This window comes from Lagopus muta, chromosome 17 (assembly GCF_023343835.1).
Source record: "Lagopus muta isolate bLagMut1 chromosome 17, bLagMut1 primary, whole genome shotgun sequence".
Classification (NCBI taxonomy): Eukaryota; Metazoa; Chordata; class Aves; order Galliformes; family Phasianidae; genus Lagopus; species Lagopus muta.
In genome coordinates, this window is record NC_064449.1 from 8,510,479 (window position 1) to 8,532,479 (window position 22,001).

Below are 22,001 nucleotides of genomic sequence, written 5' to 3' on the forward strand. Positions count from 1 at the left end.
ATATCTGTACATATAAGCAGAGACAAGGAGAGAGGCCAGATTCAATCAGTGAGAAGAAAACCTTTGGAACTGGAAGGCTGAACAAATTGTAATTTGTGCTTCTCATAATTACCAGCACAGAATATCAAAATGACACTAAATCAAAAAAAGATCCCTTGCATCCTGGAAGCCTGACCAGCTCCAGCAGCCCCTTTGTCTGGTTGTCATGATTCTGTCAGACTTGGAAAATTTTAGAAGTGACAGGATCCAAAGTCTATTTTTATATATAAACAAACCCAGGGCTATGCTGGTAAATGAGCCATCAACTGTTAGCACTGAGCCAAGGGTCTCTGAGGCAGGTTAGGGTAACCTATCCTGAATTCTCTCCATGTGGGCCACCACTAGAGGTCCCCTCCAAGCTGAGATAGTGGTACCAAAAGAGATCTTCCTTCTCTGGGAAGCTGAAGGTCCTGGGATCCCTGCATCCTCGCCTTTCTCCCAGAAAGATGCAGTTAGACAGGCTGTCCCCGTGGCCTAGCTCACCCTTCCCTTATCTCCACCAAAGGGAGATTCTATCAGGAGCTGTACATGGCTGCCCCTTCTCTCCTTGCTAAGAGCTTGTTAAAATGGACGCAGCAGCTCCTATGTCTGAAGATTAGCACATCAACCTGCATCAAACCAATTCTAATTTTAAAAACATTAAAGCACTACAAGAAATTCATGTTTCCAACTCAATCTCGTTATGCACGTGTTTTTGTGGCTTATAGACAGCTGTGCTGTCAGCCCTACAGTACACAACAGTGGGAGGCAAAGACATTAGTACTATTGCTCTAGGGGACACTGTTGTGAGATGGACAGGAAGGCCCAGGTTTGTTTGTTAACCTGCTCGTTCTGTGGAATGTGAACACTTCAGCTGTGCTGCTGCTCAGCGTGTGCTGCAGTGCGTAACCCCCACGACTACAGAACTTAGCATGCGACACCTAACCTCTGTTCCTCCTCAAAATGCTTCCCACATCCCAGGTCTTTAATTTCTATTAGTTACAGGTTGTTAGGAACACAGCCGATATATATGCAGTGCAAATGCACACAAACAGCTGAAGAAAAAATTGAATACCAGTGTAAGAACTAGAAGACAGGAAGGTGGGGGGAATGCTCTTGCAGTATCTCATGCTTTTGAAACTTCACAAGAAACTTCACAAGAAACATTATCCCTGACTTCAGTACTTCAAAAGAAAGACATTTAGAAGAAATCATCCAGCAATGAAAAATCGTTATTAAACCTGCAGTAAGCTATCCACTAGGGTGTTTTGTTAAGGCTGGGCTGTTAAAAAGAAGCCTAAAACACTAACACAATATTGACAGCATTTGTAATGAGGAATCAACACTAGGACTAGACGCAAGACCCAAGTACAAAAATAAGGGCTTGATTTTTTTTCAGGCTGAGCAAGAGCAATTCAGAATTGCTCTTTTCTAGCAATCCCTGCTTGCACCATCAGACTGCTTACCTCTCGGGAAAACTAAATCCCAGGTCTGGCTCCAAAAATTTCACATATTTAGACTGATTTTGCACGTATCTTTAAAGACAGTTATTATGGAATTTTAAATGGAAGTTTGCTCACACCTTGCAGATGGAATAACAATGTTCAGGAAACTAAAGAAAAGCCAAACCCTGCAGTTAGAAAGGTTGCAATCTCTTGTCAGTGCTTTCAGATTTCCTTTGGTCTCACCTTTGTTCTCTAAACTCTAAGTTAAGATCTCCCTTAGCTTGGCACATTTTCTCCCAGGATAAATAGCAAAGTTTTCATTAGTGAGTAGCACTGACCTACAGCTGGTTAAAATACTGCTTAAGCTCATTCTGTTCTACTGCAAACTTCAGATCTGCACCCAGAAACTCCCTTCCAGATCAGTGAGGAGTTTTGCAGGTCTTCTTTAACAACACCTGCAGGTTGCTAATTTAATTAATTGTATAATCACATAGACTGTCCTTTGAGCCTGCTACTGCCTTCAACTGACAGCAGTAAGTGAAAACAAGAGGACTGTATGGAGGTCCAGGAAACACATGACACCAAGAAAGTAGTGCTGAGGTCCACAGAGGAGTGTGAGCAGATGCTAAATTAATGACAAAAGAATCCCAGTTACTGTGTCAGGTGCCACTTCCACAATTCAAACAAAGGCTATAGAATATGATTTAAAAAACTGTTTTTTTTTGTTTTTTTTTTTTGATGGCTCAGCTTCTTCATGCCAGCAATCTCCCATGTGAAGAGCTGACTGGAGGTCTACTGGGTAGGAGGCAAGAGGCTGAGATGGGAGAGCAGGCCGCAGTGTCAGCTTGGCAATAAAAAAAGGGAGCTTAGGAATTTTTTTACTGTATTCTGCCAAAGGGAGGTGGAGAAAAAATCTTGTTTGTCCTTATGATCAATTCTGCCATTTATGCAAATCAGAACAGAATTCAAGAGATGCGACATGTCTGAGTGTAACAGCTGGGAAAAATTGCAGAGCAGCTGCCAATATCAATAATTTATTATTAATTGGTTCTACCACCGTTTCTGAAACATTCAAGCCAAAAACCTGTGCAACGGGATAACAGTGTTATAAGGAATGGTAAAAACATGCATTTCTGTACTGCTGTCTGTGTAATTCCTCACATATTTGAGTATTACCCACTTGGGTACAGCCCCCATTAATACAAAATGAGACCAAACAACAAAAGCAACAAAGAGACAGACAGACAAATTCCTGAATTTGCATTCACCATGAGAACATGAGGACAGAAATGGAGGTGTAATACACTCTAACCATAAGTCCATTTTGCAGCAATTGCACTGATAGGTATGGTTTCTCATCAGAATTAAACGAGGCTTTGGAAATTTGCCTGGTTGAATTTGTGGAGGTAGAATCCAGTTCTGTCTCGGTATTGTGTGCTATCAATTAATTTGACTGAACTTCCTGGGCAAGTTATTAAGATCCCATGCCACTTCCTTCTGAAATACTAGTATTATTAACACTAGTATGTTACAAAGAAGACCAACATTATGTAGAACTATGAATCACTCCCAAATCCTTCTTGAAAAGTGCATGCCAATTGTTTCTTTTCATCTGAAAACCTCCAAATGCTCTTCAGTGCCATTAATAAAAAAAAAGACTAATTCTAACCACACCAATTTTATAAAAACAAAGCAGGCAGAAAGAACTGAAGATAATTATTTGCTTACAATCATAGCTGGACTGCTGTTCTTTCTGTTTTCTAAAAGGAATCTATTTCTGAAGGTGACCTGCATTACCGCAGTGTTAATAAAAATGCGCTGTGTGTAATCGGTTATTATTTTATCTCTAAGCATATTCAGTCATTCAAAAGGTGCAAGCATCCTCAGGGGGAGCATCATGCCAGTAACAGAAGATTCTTATTGAGGAAAAAAGCGGGTCAAATCTTTCCCCAAAGTACGTCCCCAGTGGTGCTGATCTATTTAAACACTGCATAATATATCTCATGTTTATATTGCTCTAATATCTTGTTCTTTGCCACATATTTAGTATTTTGTCACATGAATAACTTATTTTCCTGTCACTGTAGATGCATGTAGCTTCTGAGATCCCAATGACCACAACTGAGGTGAAGATTTTTCTCTTGAAAGAGAATTACTGAAAAATATGCTCAACAGCTGAAGAATAATTTAATTCCCAATCATTTATGTTCTTCTTGTTTTGCTTTCAGTTATGCACTGGCCATATTCCCACAGAAAATCAGCTATTTCCATCCAGAAGCATCTCATTTTTTAATGCTTAATCTTAGATACGTACAGGATTCTAGGGCCAGAGGGAGAACAAAACCCCGATTTCCAGAATATTTGTTGGTGGGAAAAGGCAGGGATGAAAAGTGTCTGAATAACATTCAGGTTTCATTCTGTGCTGTGCAAAAGCTATTCAGAGGATGTGCTAAAGGATATAATACTCTGCATTATCTCTTGATTAGCTGTAAATAGTAATTACACATAGTACCTGTAGTCCTATCAAATTAAAATTTGAAGGAAGGAAATTGGATATGGTGTGGAATGAGAATGAAAAAGTCAAGGCAAAACTCCTTGGTTAAACTCAAATATTCTGTGTAAACTTGAGCAAATCATTTCGTCTTTCCTCCTTTCCAATTTTCACAGAGAAAATGGAAATCACACATTACAAGGGTTGTGCAAGGATATATACGGCTTGGCTCATACTTTTATGCCATCTAATGAAAGAGGGATCTACGGCTCATTTCTCAATAATTATCTCTTTCCCTGTGATCTACCAGACGGTGCCAATCTTCTGGCTCACTTTGCCCTGCTGGGGACTGCAGAGCCCCAAGAAGCAGCCTCTGTCTGACACGTTTTCCCTGCACAGCACTCTAAATGTGGTAAGCACCTGCAGGACTGAAGTACAGCTCTTTAACAAATGTATTTAGATCATATCTTCTGCTGGCCTTATTTCATAAATGGTATTTAGTAGATTTTTACAGGAAGAACTTTTGTCACTGAGATCAATATTCCTTGGTGAGGAGTGATTTTTAGTCTTGTATGCAATACACAGTGTGAGCAGACAAATGCAGTTATAAGTTTTGTTACGTTCTGTTCAGTGCATCATTATTTATTTAACAAACCTGTACTGTAATGAAAGCTGCTGATTCTACAGAAAACACTCAGCCATCTGTGATAAGTAAGGTAACAGAATACAAAACATTTGAGTCCAAATAGCACATCTACATCCCATCCTTCTTGTTTGGGTTTTTGTATATATAGGGTAAATCTCTCTTAAAAAGAGAATAAAATCTTAAAAGTGCAAATTTACACAGGAAATTATTTGACAATTTCTCTGCACCTGGAATGGCTTTCAGGCATCCAGAGTCTGATGGACATTTTATAGGGACGATTGCACAGAGGAAAGTTGTATTATTTCCAGGCTCACACTTTGACATAAACTCAGGAAAAATAGAAGCTCTAAATAACTCCTTGAGCTAGCAGCAACCAATTCAGTGTGGGAATCCCTTCTGAAGGAAGAGTAACAAAGACTGGAAACATAGGTTCCTCTATAAAATACACATTCAAACACTGAAAGTCAATATACAATCAAAAATGGAAGCTCATGATTTACCTCCCATATCTCAAACCCCTGTGTTGGGCTTCTCCCAGTTACCACAGCAAATGTGAGAAATCATTTTATAGATTGTCTAGCAAAAACCATTTGGGAAAAGCAACAGATACTGAAAGATGGAGTAGCCACAGCTCCATTCTTCATAGCCAACCATTTTGCTCTAAAGGCAAAACCAACTTAATTAATTCCACACAGAATGAAATATCATGGCTTGTGGCTAGATGCTCAGGTGATGCTAAAGTGCCCCACCTTGAGTAATTCCTGGGCAAATAAAGAGATTTCTATTAATTTAAATCTGGTGTCTGCTACCTAAAGGCCAGACCTGCAGTAGATGAAACTCCAAGCTGGGGCTGAGGAAGTCAGGCCTCTGCAGAGACTTCCAGTGGCACCTTGGTAAAAGCCACTCTATCTCCTTCTGCCTGGAATTCCTCATTTACAAAACCAGAGCAATGATAGCGACCTCCTAGAAACATGTAAAAATGCTGGTGGAAGATGTAAAATAAGAGTACTGAACACCATTACCAGTATAGAGAAAACCAATTCAACTGCACTCTGCAAATATTTTTAAGAACGGGGCAAAAGATTTTCTTCCTGCGATTTGTTCTCTCCCTAGCAGATTTTATTCTTATCTAAAACTTCCCCTTGAAAGTCACATTTAGTTTTACAACATGCTTGGGAACCCTTCGGAACAATATATACTTTATAAATGCAAGATAAAAGCCATTGTTTCCAGGCTTCTGTGTCTAACTAACAGTCATCCAAAAATGTAAACAGATTGAAAATTCTGTTGCAAATGCCCCATTTCTATCCCCAGTGTTCCATAACGTTTGAGAGGGGAAGCAAAAGAACCGATCTAACTACATTTGCTTATTGGTAGGTTACACAGAGCTCATTAAATCATGTTCCTGAGCTGGATGCCAAACACTTATTTCTACTGCAAAATGAATTCAGAAACAGAGGGAATATCCTCACGCAGTTAGGGCTTTGGGCACTGGGGTGTTAGGCTGGGATAAATGAATGCTGCCCAGTCTAGAATGGAGTCATTAACAGAAAGCCAATATTCTCAAGTTATATTTGAAATGTCAGGAGAGCCAGAAAGACTCCTTGTACTTTCTTGGTTTCAGTCACTTGATGACAGCTTCATTTCTAGCATATCCTGATGTCAGACAAAGCAGCATCTAACTTTCTGTAATAATCTTTTGAGGGTAGAGTCAATTTTTTTCTCATTTCTTTAAGGTACTAGCTTGCGCTTCCTCCCTTTTCACCATGAATACCCTTCAGATAGAGTTAAACTGAGCGCAGAACTTTCAGAGGCACCAAAAACATTCCAGACCCTTGCAAATGTCAACTGTGCAAATCTAACAGTGCGTAACACCATTTGGGAGGAAGCATACATCCATGTTGCAGGGCAATTCAGGAAATTGGAAGTAAAAAGTAAAATCACTCATAAAAATACCTCTGTGGCATATCTTTAATATTACATATTCTGAGGATCTATAGCACACTCACTAGATCGCTGAAAACTGGTGCACTTTTTTTAAGTCACTTTTTTATCTGGTGACTTTCCCTTCATCCATTCTTTCCAGGGCTGGACTAGTTGTAGCTTCTAGCCCTGCTTTCAGGAATATGGCCTTGAGAAAGCAGTGCCTTGGGGAGTGACCTAGATTTCTGTAATCATTTAGCTTGCTACCATACACCATTGCCATTCAAGCTTCTACCCAAATTCCTCTTGTGTCACGTGTTTTGTTTTTAATATCACATGCAACCTGATTCTTCATTTCAACCTAGGTCTGGCATTCATCCCCAGGCAAGATAGGTAATTAAACAGGCTACTTCTATTCACGTGCTTCTTTTTGTCTACAATCATCAGCACATTTGAACCCTAAGTAGTAAAAACAAAGTCAGAGAATGGGATACATTGAATAATTGAAAGTTATTTCCTTGCATAGAAAAAAAAACAGAGCAGCTAAAGGGAGTCTCATAGGTTCTGCAAGTCACTCCATATTAAGCCGGGACTAGTTTCCCTGATTCCAGGGGACATGAGGCTGTTTGAAAACATATCCAAGCTATGAGTACTGCCAGCAGACCTGCATTTCTGGAAGCAGCTCAGCAAGCCAGTCATCTCACAGACAAATGATTTCAAATTAGCTACTAAAAATTCCAAGTTCAATTATTTCAAGTTGTTAAAAAGAATGAGAAAAAAACGTGCTTAGCTGTTCTTTGTCTCTGCTCCTTCCTCCCCGTGTGCAGACAGTGCCTCAACAAAGCAGCAGTGATGTGACGCAGTGTTTATGGTTGGTTTTGAAGGGATGCTTTGAACAAAAATAGAGTTCTCTGCATGCCTCTCAAATCCTCCTGCAGAAAATCAAGAGGGACATTAGGAAACACTTTCAGCTAGATTAAGATACCACTGATGCAGTGAAAAAATAACAACTACACAACTATTAAACAAACAAATAGATAGCCAAGGAGGTAATGAAGCAGCGTAAGAGATTACGAAGTTTTACCAAAAGTAACTTGGAAGACCGAGAGACCTTCAGGCAGTATTCAAAATCTGTATTTGTCTTGATGATATGAAAGCTGACAGAACACAGAACAGGAGGTAGGTGAATGTGTTTAGCATAAATAACAACTGGACAGTGTGACCAAAACCGGGACACTGAAATGACCTGAAGAAGGATGTTGTTACTCCAAAATATATTCAAGAATATTTATATATCTATCCCCAAATGTGGAGGAATGTTATCCAAAGACCTAAATTTTTGAAATAGCTGTTCATTTGGAAAGGATTTTCTAAAATTTACATCTTTTTTTTCATGGAGCTTTGCAGACATCATTTAAAAAGTCTAGACTGAGATTTCTGCTTAAGCAGCCATTTCCCAGCAGTGTAATACGGTGAGGGCTGTGGTCTGGGAGCGGGAGGTTAGGAGTTTGTGCACTTGCAGATGAAACTAACTGGTTCTGATCTCTAAAAGCTTCTGAAGAGCATCAGGACATCCATCCTAGTCAGTACAAAGAGCAGAGCGATGCCTGCCCTCCTGATAACTTGCCTGCATTGAATGACCTATCTTCAGTATTTTAAAACTGCAGCTGTGCTGCTTGTCTCAGATACACCCAAAAATGAAGAAAAGATAGAAATCAAAGACTTTTATCCAGGTAGGTGTTAAGGAATATTTTTAAAATGTATTGACACTCTTCCAAATTAAAACATGAAGGAATTGGAATATTGTCTATTGCTTATGCAATAATTCTGAGAATGAGACAGGTGTGCTGCTGGATAAAAGAACAACATAGGTTATTTTATTATAAAAAGAGTCATTTCTTTTGGAGCAGATCTTATCTATGAACACATCCTGCATCTGCTACAGGGAACAAAGGCTGGATTCACAATCCATAAAAAATAAAAAACCTTGGCTGTAAGGGGTATCTGTGCCATGTTTCATTTACATCTAGATATTACTGTTGGTGATCCATCTTAAAATTGAAAGCAATTGTATCTGTTTCCTTGACACACATTCAGCTTAGATCCTTAGTCAATTTGATGGAGATTTTTGAATCTTTTTTCAACCTATTCTGTTCAGATACATAATGGCACAGAAATGCACACTGCCATGGTGTGTCTGGGGCAAGAAACCCCTGCTGGGTTTACTCTTTACTGAGCAGTAGTTTCTCAAAGCATTGCTATTCCACACGACATGAGCTTTTGCTATACTATACGAATTCAGTCTTTGGCAATATCTGACAACCTGAGTTTTGCAGACAATTGTTTGGAACAGCTACTTGTTAGCAGGCCTCATCAAATTGTCCGCACATGGGAAGATTACTCAAGACTTCAGTGGAATCTCTTCTTTTCTGCTACCAGGAAATCAATTATTTCTTCAAACCATGTCACAAAGACAGTTCTCATCTGCAATTATCTATCTTATTTTTCTTCTTTGGATGCTCATTCTTTAAATATGACCACTTTCCTCTTATAGCAATGTTCCTTGGATACAAATCATAGGGAAGAAAACTCCTTAACAACCTCTTGGAATTTTTACAAATTGATCTGGTTTTGGATGCTTGTTTGGAAGAAAGGTTGCATGTTTATTAACAGTGATCAAATATTGTGTGAAATGTGCAGGGCAGAATTTAGGCCCTTCCATGACTTCACATCCTATTTGAATTCTGCTCCAGTGCTTCTGTTGAAGCCTGACACAAAATTTTGTGTCTCTGGAAACGGCTCAGCCACATTTCAAGAGCATTTTTCAATCTGCCTCTTCCTCATAGCTTTACCTATAAGCCAACTTTGACCATTACCATTTTCTTTCAAGCTGCCTTTCATCACTGTCTTCTCTGCATCCTGACAGCTATTTTGCTTCAGTGCCTTGAAGAATTTTCCCCCTTACTGACCCCTGTACTTAAATTCAGTTCCTGCTTCTACTTTCACTCATAAATATTTAAATGCTGTAGTTTACACCTGCTGGATCTCATCTTCTGTCATTAAGATCATTCAAGTTTACTGTGGGGAAAAGAAAATAGAGTGCTTTGTGATGTCCAATAATTCTCTGAAATGATTCTCCTTGCAATAGTCCCTTCATTTTCCTTTTAAACTCTTTTTTCACCATAAGGTCTCACTCTCATGATCCATTTTGTTAGTTGCTACCTCTCCCCACAACACAAAGCCCCTAGTAAACTTTGCCTGATTATTCCTATCCTAATTAAAGTGACAGTTTTCAATTCAGTTAGCAATTCACCTATATTGGCTGGATAAGATAATTTAGGAGATAGTTCTATTAACGTGGACCACAATATATGATCTTTTCCCTTCTTATACCAGCATGAAAATGAGACTGTAGGGACAAGCAGCATTTTCCATTGTCCATAACTTATTACAGAAATAAACCCAGAGACTGAAGACCAATTTCTTTCCTCCAAAAGCTTTTCCAGTCTGCAGTTGTTCTAGATGTAGAAATTGACACGCTTCACTAAGGCCACTCAGTTGAGGAAAAACTGATGGACGAATTTTAAAAGTTGGATCAGAAAAAGCACTTAACTCTTAAGAGCTGATGGAAGAGTGGTCTCATGAAGCCTACTTTGGCAGCTCTCCATATGGATTCTCTAGTCACAGAATCATAGAATTACTTAGGAGGGAAGGAATCTGAGGAGATCACTTGCCCCAACCCTGCTCGAACTAAGGATAATAGCACTAAAGCAGGAATATCTCTTGTAGAAGAAAACAAAACAAACAGAAGAGTTGTTAGAGTGTCAGAGTCACCATGCTGTAGAGTTCCATCTAAATAAATATCATCCTCGGAAACTCAAAGGCCACAAAAATCAGGGAGAAATACTAGTGAGACTGAACTAGAAAATGGGTGGGTGCTTCAAGATGTAGCCCTGGTCTATTTGGGCTACTAGTCTCAACTCAGGGTTGCTCAGTAACTCTCTTAAGTTTGAATGAAGAACGTGACTGGAAAGTTTTTTGGAAATCCATCCAATACAGCACAATTGACATCACCCTTCTCCTCATATTTAATGGTTCCTTCAAACAACTCTGATGGATTTGTGAAATATGACTTCCTTCTACAAAACCAATGTTGTGTCTTCTCCAATATATTCTCTCAGTACCTATCAGTCCCATTCTTTATTATAGTTTACTGCTATTTTGTCCAGGACAGATGTCCCCCATTGCTTACCTGTAGTTTCACACATTTCTACCCCACTCTTTCTAAAAAAAACCAAAAAATATTGCTGTGGCTTTACATTCCCCACATTCTGTTCTTCCATTCTTTGCAGCCACTGCAGACAGTGCTTCATCTCAAATCCTCAGGAAATTCTGAGGTGTGCAGAATTTTATTGCTTTTATAGGACAGTGCATGAGGACCCTGATTTGGGAGAAGAAATAACAGAGCACCTCATGCACTGTCACAACTACTTGTGACAAGCCTGGCCAAATTGAATTCTTTTTTTTTTTTTTTTTTTAATTTAATAAGATAACCAGAATTTTTGCTTAAAACTCTCTCTTTCTCCCACATTACTGCAGAAGCAGTGAGATTCTTGCAGGTTCCTGCATGCCAACCTCAGCAAAGGAAACAGAAGATGCTATTACTTTCTCACCTACAGAGCAAGAAAAATATTCAAGTAGAGAAGTTTGATCCTTTGCTGATGATGAAACAGAATATCTGTTGGTTGAACTCCAGCTATGACAGGAATGACATTATTTACTTAGCAAAATGATGCTGGTTTTGGAATGAAAGTTAGAAGTGTTGAGAAAACAAAAGGTTAAGCATTTTGTAACAGTTATAATTGTAAAAGATCACTAATTCTAGATCCTTTGAGTCAGGGGTTTTCCTTCTGTCTACAAGTGGAGACTTATTCCATTATTTGCTGATATTTAGACGCTGGAATAAAGTAAATGAGGTGTAACACAGAATATTCCATGTTTCTACAGATTATGAATGCTGTTTGTTACAAAACTGAACTATAGTCTGTTAATAAAGCAATAAACAGTTCACAACTATATAAATTTTTAAACAATTTAAATTGTTCAAAATTAACATTTTTTTCCATAAATCTTACTAGATAATCCAGATTTTGATTCAGAAACAGATATCGGTTCTAAATAATGCACTTTGCTGTTAAATCCTGGCTCTTATTTCCTGCTTGTTTGTGATTAAGGCAGAGGAATCAAAATTCATTACTCTTTGCTGTATATATTCCATAAAACTAAACTGTAAAGTATATTTATATTGTACATTTTAGCCAGAGAACAAACACACAATATTCATTACCTGCTAAGAGCTTTAATATCCTTGTCTGGGATAGAGGGAAAGAATGTTCATTTATAGAAGGTGGGAAACCTGAATGGTTCATCTGAGTATTCAAACACATGCACTGTTACAGGCATACAGTGCTTTGGTGAGAACAAAAGCCATACTGCCAAGTGGAATATATAGGTTTTAGTATCAACAGAACAGGAAGAGAGGTCTTGGGAAAATAGGGACATATTTTCAGTTTAAATTTACCAGATGCAGCATGATTTCATGACAGAAACATTAGATAGAAATAGTAGGGTTGCCTTAATAGACCATATGGTGACCAACTTGTAATGTCCCTATGAACTTCAGGATACAAAAGTGGTCTATAAAGCACAAAGGCAAGAAATAATGACCACTGCGTCCTTACTCTTATGAGAATTAGGTCAAATCTCATCTCGCATCTCTGACTAAGCTATTGAATTCAGTGGAATTACTTGTGTCAATAACCAGAAAGGTATCAAAAATGCAGGAACTCTTGTTCTTTCCTCTGTCTGCCTCCTACGAATGCATACATCAGCTTGCCCAACCAAACCATTCTGAATTGCACAAGGATTTTAAACGTATCAAGTTCAAGCTGAGCAAGGATGGTGATGGTGCCTTCTTAACTTCAAGTCTTGCATTTTAGCACATGAAGTATAGGTGCCCATGGAATTTGCTATGACCATCAAACATTGCATAGTACTAAAATAACAGCCATGAAATATGTAGGGGACAACAGATGAGGTTCTTCTAATCCTAGTTCTACTTTCAGCCTTATTTCATTGTAAAGCAAGATTTTCAGCATTGTGTTAAGGCCTGCTGGCTAACACCTTTTTTAAGGAAAAATAAGAATTTAAAGCATTTTTACAGCAGCTTACACAAAACAACCCATTACAGAAACAGACTTTTAAAAACATTAAAGCAAAAATGGGAAGTTATTGGATTAGCCCTTAAGTAGCAATCAGAACCACAGCACTGCTCCACTGTCACTATCAGAGACAACTGCAGTCAGATTTTTTTTCCCTCTCTTTACTTGTATAAGGACCATGCTCAAATTATCACCTAAAGGTCACAGAGGAAGCCATCAGAAAGGACACGAGCTAGATAAAATACATTGAAAAGAAAAAAAAAGAACAAATTCACAACTCCTTTCCTGTTTGAGAGATCAAGGACCAATGAATGCTGATATATTTTAGGACATGGCGAACAACTGCAAGCCAAGCCACAAGAGCTGTGCTATGTTGCAAAATGTCTGAGTGCTCTAAAATATTTCCATACTCCAGAGGTTGGCATAGGCTGTGAATTTATGGGTTTTGTTGCTATGGTAATTTGTATTGTCAGAGTTTTAATAACCTCATCAAAAACATGCATTCAAGAGCAATGTGGCACCTCTACATAATTTAACACCAACCATTCATAGCTCGTGGTACCATTTGAAACAGTGCATAAGGAAATTAAAAACAAATAGAAATAAATCACTGCAAGACTGAAACCAATAAATATTTAGGCTGAAAAGGTGAGCAGTCAGTGGAAAGAAAAATATATTTCCAGGGAAATGATGGAAGCCTCTAACACAGCTATTCTCCTACAACAGCAACTGCAAGGTTAGCCAACATCAGCTGCAATTATACCAGGACTGTGTTTTTATTTGCTCACGTGCACATGTATGTGCATGTGGAAAGTAATTTTAACCAACTACATCTCAATAATTAGATTGGTTGGTCTTGCAAAATAAAGTGCACAAGTTGTTAATATTTAGTCAGTGCAGGTTAAAAATAACATGCTAAAACATACAGAATGTTAGGATTACACATGACAAGTTCTTTTTGAGTTCGACTTCATTAATGCCAATGGCATTTCATCAGGGTGTAATTTGGTCCTGAATCTAAATTTCCTCGGTGTCCTCATACACCATCAAATGACTCGTAGCGTTTATTTGGAAGCTCTACATGCTGCTTGTGCATCATTTACAGGAAGAGATAATTATGTTTCAGCTTTTTAGTTTATTTTTCTGCTTAAACTTTATTGCATTTTAATAGTTTTTCTAACTCTCTCTAATGCCTAAATGCATAACGGAGGGAAAGGGGACTTCAGTAAATAGTTATCTATTCTGTGCTGCTATGGTACATTATATGAAAAGAGCAGCATCTTCAACTTCCTTTCATTTTTAAGCCTTCTTAACAGAGCTCAAGTTATGCAGAGCCAAATACCAAAAACTGCATGTTAGCTAAAATAAATAATTTTTTAAAAAAACCTTCTGACAAATAGCAATCTCCTATAACATGAACTTAGAGAACCTGGAGGTAACTTCTTTCATTTCAATGCCCGACAGATGCACAAAGCGTTACAATGAACAGTTTCCCTCTGATTGTCTAGTTTTCCTATGGATTGTTTTTCCTTCTGGATTGATTCTTTGCATCTCCTTCCAACACGTATCCTAGCCTTTCTTCAGCCACAGTCACGTAATAACTGCTATTTTATTCTATAGGCGCAGATTTGGTTTTGCTGAAAACAAGGCAGCGTTTATTTATTTCACTACTTCCCATTTGCAGCCAGAATACATAAGAGCTGATACTTATGGCTTTGTGTTGCTATTGAATAAGAGAAAAGAACAGCTTAGAAGGCAAGTGCTTCAAGGCATGAAAATCCACTGGCATTTTCACGGAATGGACAGCAACATATTCAGTTAGATCTGCAGAAAAGCTTGTAAATGGCAGTAAGAAATTCTCCAGGAAATCAAATCTCCTTTAATACCAAGATGTTGATTTCAGTATGATAAGGACAAACTAATGCTTCTTAGGGCATAGACAAAAGCTTGTAAGTATTTCTTTTAAGAAAGGCAAAAGTATTTCTTAAAAAATACAGCTGATATCCTGCTGCTAGAATTGCTCTGGTGAACAAATTCCTTCTTTACCAGGATAAAGAAGAGTTCACAATCTGAAACAGAAAAATTCCTTACAGGAACTTCTTGAGCTTGGATTTCTCCCACCACTTAAGGTACACTGTTCTCCTCAGTAGCCCAGGTCTGTGCTGTGGCACCACAGCGAGCACTGACTGCCTTCCAGTCTTCAAGGAGCTGAAATTCTCCCTCACTGCAAGGAGCCAGAAAGAGGACTATTCAGAGTGAATATTTTAATAGCCTTGAATACCTTAGGCAGTAATCAGAGGTTCCCCAGGTGCACAATTGTAAATGAGTCTCGTGTTGAGCTTTTATTTTTAGAGAAATATAATGATCAAAATTCAGAATAGCACAGTTGCAGTTGTCTCGTCATTTCAAGGGACTTCAAAAATAATGAGACTTAAAATACATAAGGTTAATTAACGAAAACAAAAAGATTCATACTGAGTGTGGAAACCTTTGTAAAACTTGTGAACTGCCACCAGACAACAAGTGATCCCATCTCTTTAATGGCCTTGTGATGTGAGTGGAGAATGGGAGGGAAGAAATGCACAGACTAAGGAAGATGGAAGAGAAGGTTTATGCTGGGTAGCATTTGCCAAGAAATTCTCATTCATGTCAATGATGTCATCCTCTACAAAAGATCTGTTTGAATGTCATGAGAGGACACACCAAGAACTGCAGGTCATGCAAACATCTTTTTTGTAGTGATATCTTCGAAACCTTGGCCCACGGTACTATTGAGATAGCCTTGATGATGCAAGTCAGAAGATATTTTTTTTTGCATCTTTATGTTCTAGTAGTCTACAAGTGTTAAAATAGCACTTTTTATTATATTTCATTCACATAAAATTGGATTCTCTTTATAAGCTTTCAAATTGAAGGTATTTAATATCACCAGATTCTCCATATTACTGTTAAACATACTTTTCTATATTCTCTATTCAGCATCTGTAACCACCAACAAAGACAAAAGCCTTTTCTAAGCCTTTCTGCAGCAGATAATGTCTTCCTCTAAGCAGAGAGTACAGATGCTTAGTTGGGAGACTGGAAGTTTCACTCCAAGAGCCTGTAAGAATTTTAGTTGCTGTAATGAGGGATGTTATTGTATCAAAGCAGGTTTTAGCATCAATTGAATCAATCACAACTCAAGTCCTCTTTAAAAACTGAGTTGTTTCTTTGTTCCATCTCGTAATTAGAGTGTGTGTCAAAATATAAGCAAGAGGGCTTTTCAGGTACCTGTCTAGAAATAAGGAGGAGTTAACTCTGCAAGCTGTTTGAGAAGGAAGACAGCTGTCTGCTAAGTACCCAGCCTGGGGCCAGGCTGCAGCTTCTCTGATCCAGTGAGTTATGAAAGCAGATGAAAGTGGGAGCCAGTCAGAAAACCATCTCCTCCTTTCAAAAATACCCATTTCTTTCTCTTGAAGAAATGTTTCCTGCCCACATAAAATGCTCCGTACCTTTATAAACTTCATCTCAGATAGCCTATCTAGACCAGTCAATATAAGATTTAAGTAAAATTTCCAACTCAGTGATACTGCAATAAAAGGTGTGCCTGTTGCTTACATACTTTTATCTCCTTTTTTATAGGGTCCGGGCAGAAGATGACCAATCAATGAAAACGCTGACTGAGGAAAGATGTGACAAAATGACTTCCATTGCTTCCCAACTTTCACAGTCTCCAAGAGCCATTCAGGACTCCGATAAGAGACTTCATGCCCATTGCTAACTATAATGAGGCTGAAGGTTGGAGGGAGAGATGACTAGGTATTTCACTGATCTCCTTTTGTTTGAAATAAGAGCTGGGATAATGATGGAGTAATAATTACTGCCGTGTCCTATTGCTGTTTCTCATGGTAACAGCCCACATGTTTTAGGAATTGCAGCAGGACCAATGGGCAGCATCTGGCTGCTGCAGGTAGGGAAAGCAGTGATGGTAGAAGTATAGGCGAAAAAGGTTGTTCAGTTCATGATTTTGTCTTTAATGTGGTCCCTAGATAGTTTGAGGAAAATGCTGCCATTCACAATGGAAAAATGAAAAAGCTTAAACTTAGCCTTCAATGATGTGCAAGTAATCCAGAGATTCTGTTGTTCATTTTTACAAGTCATACTCCAGGCATAAATAAAGCCAGAATTTTCTGAAGAAAATGGATTCCCATGAATAGCTCTGTCCAATTACTAAAAGAAATTCTTTGAAAATTTTGCTTACAGACATGAAAGGGAAATTTGACTTTCAGAACATCACGTTCGGGAGGAACAATGAATTTCTTTTTCAAAGTGAAATGTCACCAAAGTTTTCAACAGAGGCTATCACAGAAAGCACAGCAATTTATTCAATATTCTTGAAACCAGGCAGAATTGATGATAACATGGCCAAGTTTGCAATTCAATTTGTTTCCGCTCTTTTCATTTTTTAATTAAATCTTGATAGTTGTAGACAGGACTACCTTCTGTATCACAGGTGAACAGACAAAATTTAGGTGCTCATATACCCTTTTTCTTATCCTGCTTTCTGGATAACAGAAAAGAGATTCCCTGTCCTCTTCCCTTCACACTAAACCAGCAGCAGTGCTTACTTCAAATGCTCACCTCCTTTTTCTGTCCAAAGGTTTGCCTGATTCTACAAATTGCTGTTCGACCTGGGCCAGAAAGTGTTTTAAAACAAAATTCTTGCTGGGCTTGATCTCTGGGAACACTGATGCAGTGCTCAGGAATCACATCTTTGCTACGCTTCCCTGCATGTATGTAAGAAGAAGCAAGGCTTGAGTGCTGAACAGAAACATCTCCTGTTCATCCTTCACTCAAGCCAAAGTCAGTCAGGCAAATTGGCACTGTCATTCTGTTCACTGCAGGCAGCCCTTCTGCCTCTCCTCAGCCCATCTGGGACAATGACAACAACTGAAAATCTTCAAGAGACCAAACACATAGAGGGACATCCACGAAGATGCAGGATTCGACATGAAATCATATCTCAGTATTTTTTTCCCATTGACAGTAAGGCAATAAAATATACAAACAATTCAGAAGTGGTTCCAGGAGAAGTATTTGGCTACTGCCAATATTAAAGGCATGAAGCAGGTAGCAGAGACATTCAGGCACTTGCCAGTTTCATGAGGCCAGGAGTGCAAACTGTAAGGATTGGATCTGAGGAACTTCTGTCTGCAAGGAAACACGATGAGCTTTTGGTTGCTGTGCACATGCACTGCTGCAATGGTCACTCCAAAGTACTTTCTAGAGCCCTTCCTCTGCAAAGGTGTAATTATATGAATGCTTAATCATAGTCACACCAGGCAGACCTAGGATTGGGCATTAACTTATAAAGTTGTGTCTAAGGAGTGTAATCATGACAGATGAAGTGCAACTGCAGCTAATGGAGAGAAAAGTAGGTCTCTGGCAATGCAGGTGGAAGGCCACAGGAACAGAGAACATTTTACAGCCGAGGAAGGAAACTCCAAGGGATATCAAACCATAGCAAATGTGCCATGTCATTGCTGGTAACCTATGCTGAGTTCAACACCAGTATTCACACTCCTTCCTGCTACTAAAACCCAATCCCATAACACAGAGGAAAAATGTAGAGATGTGTTTCTCTTAATGCAGCACATCTGGGGAGGAAGGCAGTATTTGATCCAGAGAAAAGAAATGAGGATGAAGGAAACAGATACAGAGAAACAAATGACACAGATACAGCATCTTTGTTAACTTCACTGCACTCAGTTTGTACTCAGACCTGTTGCATAATGAATGCATTATTGTGAATTAAAAAGCATGGAGGAAAAAGCAAAATAAATGATCTTCATCTGGCTAATAATCTGTGTGAAGGACAAACAGTCCTACACACACACACAAAAAAAAAGCAATCCAAGCCCAGTGAAGTCTTTCCATGTCAAGGACTTATTTCAGAAGAACCACATGTGCTGCATTTTATGAGAAAAGCAAGTATCTAGTACAAAGCGTCTCTTGTGAAATGATGGGATCTGATATTATTCCCTTTATCATCTGACATCTAGCTAATTAGCAGCAAAAGATTGCAGGAGCTGATCAATTAGGTCTCATAACCTGCTTAAAGTTAAAAGGGATTTAAAAAAAAAATGCAGAGGGGAGTGCTGATTTTCTCTACAGCAGCTTAGCAACAAACCAACCATACCATTAGCTGTAGTTACTGAAGAACATTTTCCCTAAAGCTGGTCAAAAATTTGCTAAAGTAGTTTTGGCAGTAAGCCATAACTTTTGATGAAAACTCTTATTAAAAAAAAACTTTACTTGAAATGCTGAACTGTTTCTTTAAGGTAATTCGGAAACAAAATATTTGTACTATCCATAAGCCAAATATTTGTTTTAGATTAATTGTGGAATACATCAAGTCTTGCTGCCCCACTGTCAAATTATTCCTTCACACATACACTGCAGCCACTTATTTGCAGCTCGCTAATGTTCACCCATAATACAACAGTGAGCTGAGGAATTGGAAGATTCTGAATGTACCGTGCATAGGTTGGCCATCGTGCACAGCAGTACAACCTGCTTAGGCAAGAGACAATCTGCAACATTTTTAATAAGCATGGTATCTGTGATGAAAGCTGTACAAACTGTGGAGTTTATCCCCAATCCTTTCTTGTGAAAAACGTGACAGCAAGAGGAAGAGGTGGAGAAGGCCTTAAATGCCACAGCACAACTGGAGCCATGCTTAGAAATCATACGTATGAAGAAGGATTTGTCTGAGGTGGAATTATACATCTTCAGAAAATCTCCTTGAAAGGACCTCTAATGGTGGATAGAGTTTGCTTTTCAACTATTGAATTACCATGATGAGTTTGGAGGAGGAACTGGACACCAGGACTTAGAACATAGATAGCAACAGGAATAGGGACAAAGACAGCTACTTTGGGACAAGCAAGGACACTCACAGTCTATATCCCAGTAGTATACTATGTCTTTCTTATCTTTCTTTCTGAGAAAAAAAAAGGTGCAGTTCCCATGGCATGTTACTATTTGCTAAACTACAAAATTGAGAATATCTTTAAGGATATTAAGGATATCTTTATCAGAAAAGGAAATAACATGCCTGTTCCTAAGTAAGGAGATAACTCACCAGACACAGTTTGTCAAATTCAAGGGTATGAGTTTGAGACTTAAATGGAAACTAAATTGGTATTTGAAATCTTACATTGCATGACAGAAGCATCCTTCCAAAAAGTCCATCCTCCCACTTTTATAAGTCTGTGAAAGTCTCCAAAATTTATAACTTTGTCCATCAGAATACTAAAAAAAAAAATAAAAAATCAAGATTCTGTTGAAAAGTGTCATAGGCTCATTAAATCACTTGCAAAAGTGAATCATTTAAGTATAGTAATTAGACCACTGAAGACTTTTAATGCACATACTACACTGCGTTGCATCAAAGTTCATCTTTGCACCGACACCTGACTTGCTGCAGTGTCTGCAGAAGCAATATTATAAAAGAATGAACACCATAATGTGCTCCTAATTGTTGTACTAAGCCTTAATACAAGATGGGGTCAGATAGACAACGAGCTTAATTGATTTTATTCCAGGAAACAAAGACAGCATGCAAAGAATCTGCTGCTATGATATCAGTGGGAACAATCATTAAAAGCTTATTAGTAGGAGAGGTCCAGGCAATAAGACATAAACATGAAAGGAAATAAAGTTTTCTCAAAAAGAGAAGTACGGTTTTATTTTCTTTCCTCACTGAAGTTTCCTCAATACTTTAATATGATTAAGATAATTGCCACATTGAAAATGCAAAATTTAAGAGCCTTCTCATCAGGCAAAAAAAGAAGTTTAATGACTGCAATGGAGCAGCAACATCTGAGATACGTCTGGGACACAACTAAACTTTGGGAAAGTCTGATTCTGTAGTCTGCAACTCCTCTAAGTGCGGTGATAGAGGGACTTGGAAAAGTTGCACAGCCCTATAATTCTGCATGCAAACAGGCAGACGTCCTTTTGGCAGCTGCAGTGCAAAGCCATTAACAGAGCAGACCATGCTCATTCCCCTGTGGGCATGGAGGAATGACGATGTTCCTCTGCTCAAAATGTTGCAAATCAAGGCTGCAGAGGAACAGGGAACCCAGCTCTGCAGCATGATGGAAGCTTCTGATAACCTTCTATAGAGGAAATTCAGTTCACATTGGATGTTTGAAGGTAAATTTATCACATAAAGGGAGGGAAATTACCTTCAGTGTAATAGGTAAAAGAAAGACACAATAACAGCACACATAAGATTATAGTCTTGTAATGTGGTTTAAGAAGCGCAGCTGTAGAATTTTTTTTTTATTATTATTATATTTGTAGTAAACACTGATGACTACAAGTACTTAGGAGAGTCAACTTGTCTGTCTTCCCAAAATCCAGGGCTGCTACAATTGCCAAAAATGCAGCCTGTTTTCTTGAGTCCCATTCATTATGCTAGAATTATATTTATAATTTGCATTATAGCAGTAATGACTGTTTTATGTCTTAAAGTGGTATCATTGCTATGAACCATAAAACCTTTTGGAAGGTCAATAATAGAGGAGGATCATGCTTAGGAAAAAGCATCAAGAATTACACTGAGACAAAATAAACACAGAGCAGCCTTCCCTGAGTTGTACACAAAGCTCAGCTCAGCAAAATTCAGCCACGCTTGGCTGTTTATGGGAATGATTATTAGCGTTTATTATAAACTCAGCTGATCAAACAATTGTGGCTATGGGGTTATTTCAATGTACATACTTATATTCTGTCGTAATTCTTAATTTTGAGTCTCTCCTATCCCTCGTCCCCACCACCATGAAACACAGAGCACAAGTCTAGAGGTTATTTGTAAGCTAAAAGGTTACAAAATATATTAAAGTGGAAAATTAATCTTGAGGCCTTTCCTATGGGACTTCATCCTGCACATACAGCTTCTCATTCTCTTCTCCCCATTCCAGCTGCCAAACACAGTAGTTAAAAAATAAAGATTTTAATCCTAGTCATGTCGGCTTTTAAAGAATTCATCGTTTGGTCTCCGACAGCAATTTGCAAGGAGTCCTTGTTAGCTAGGCTCCGTAAAGCACAAGCTGCTGAGAAATTCTTGCCTCCCATTCCCCAAAAATAAAGCAAATCACCATCTGCAGCCATGAAAAACACCCTAAAATATTTCTTCATCCATCTAACACTTTTTACTTCTCACTCTGTGACCTGAGGGACCTTGTAGCTGCCGGGGGCCTCCCGCCCTC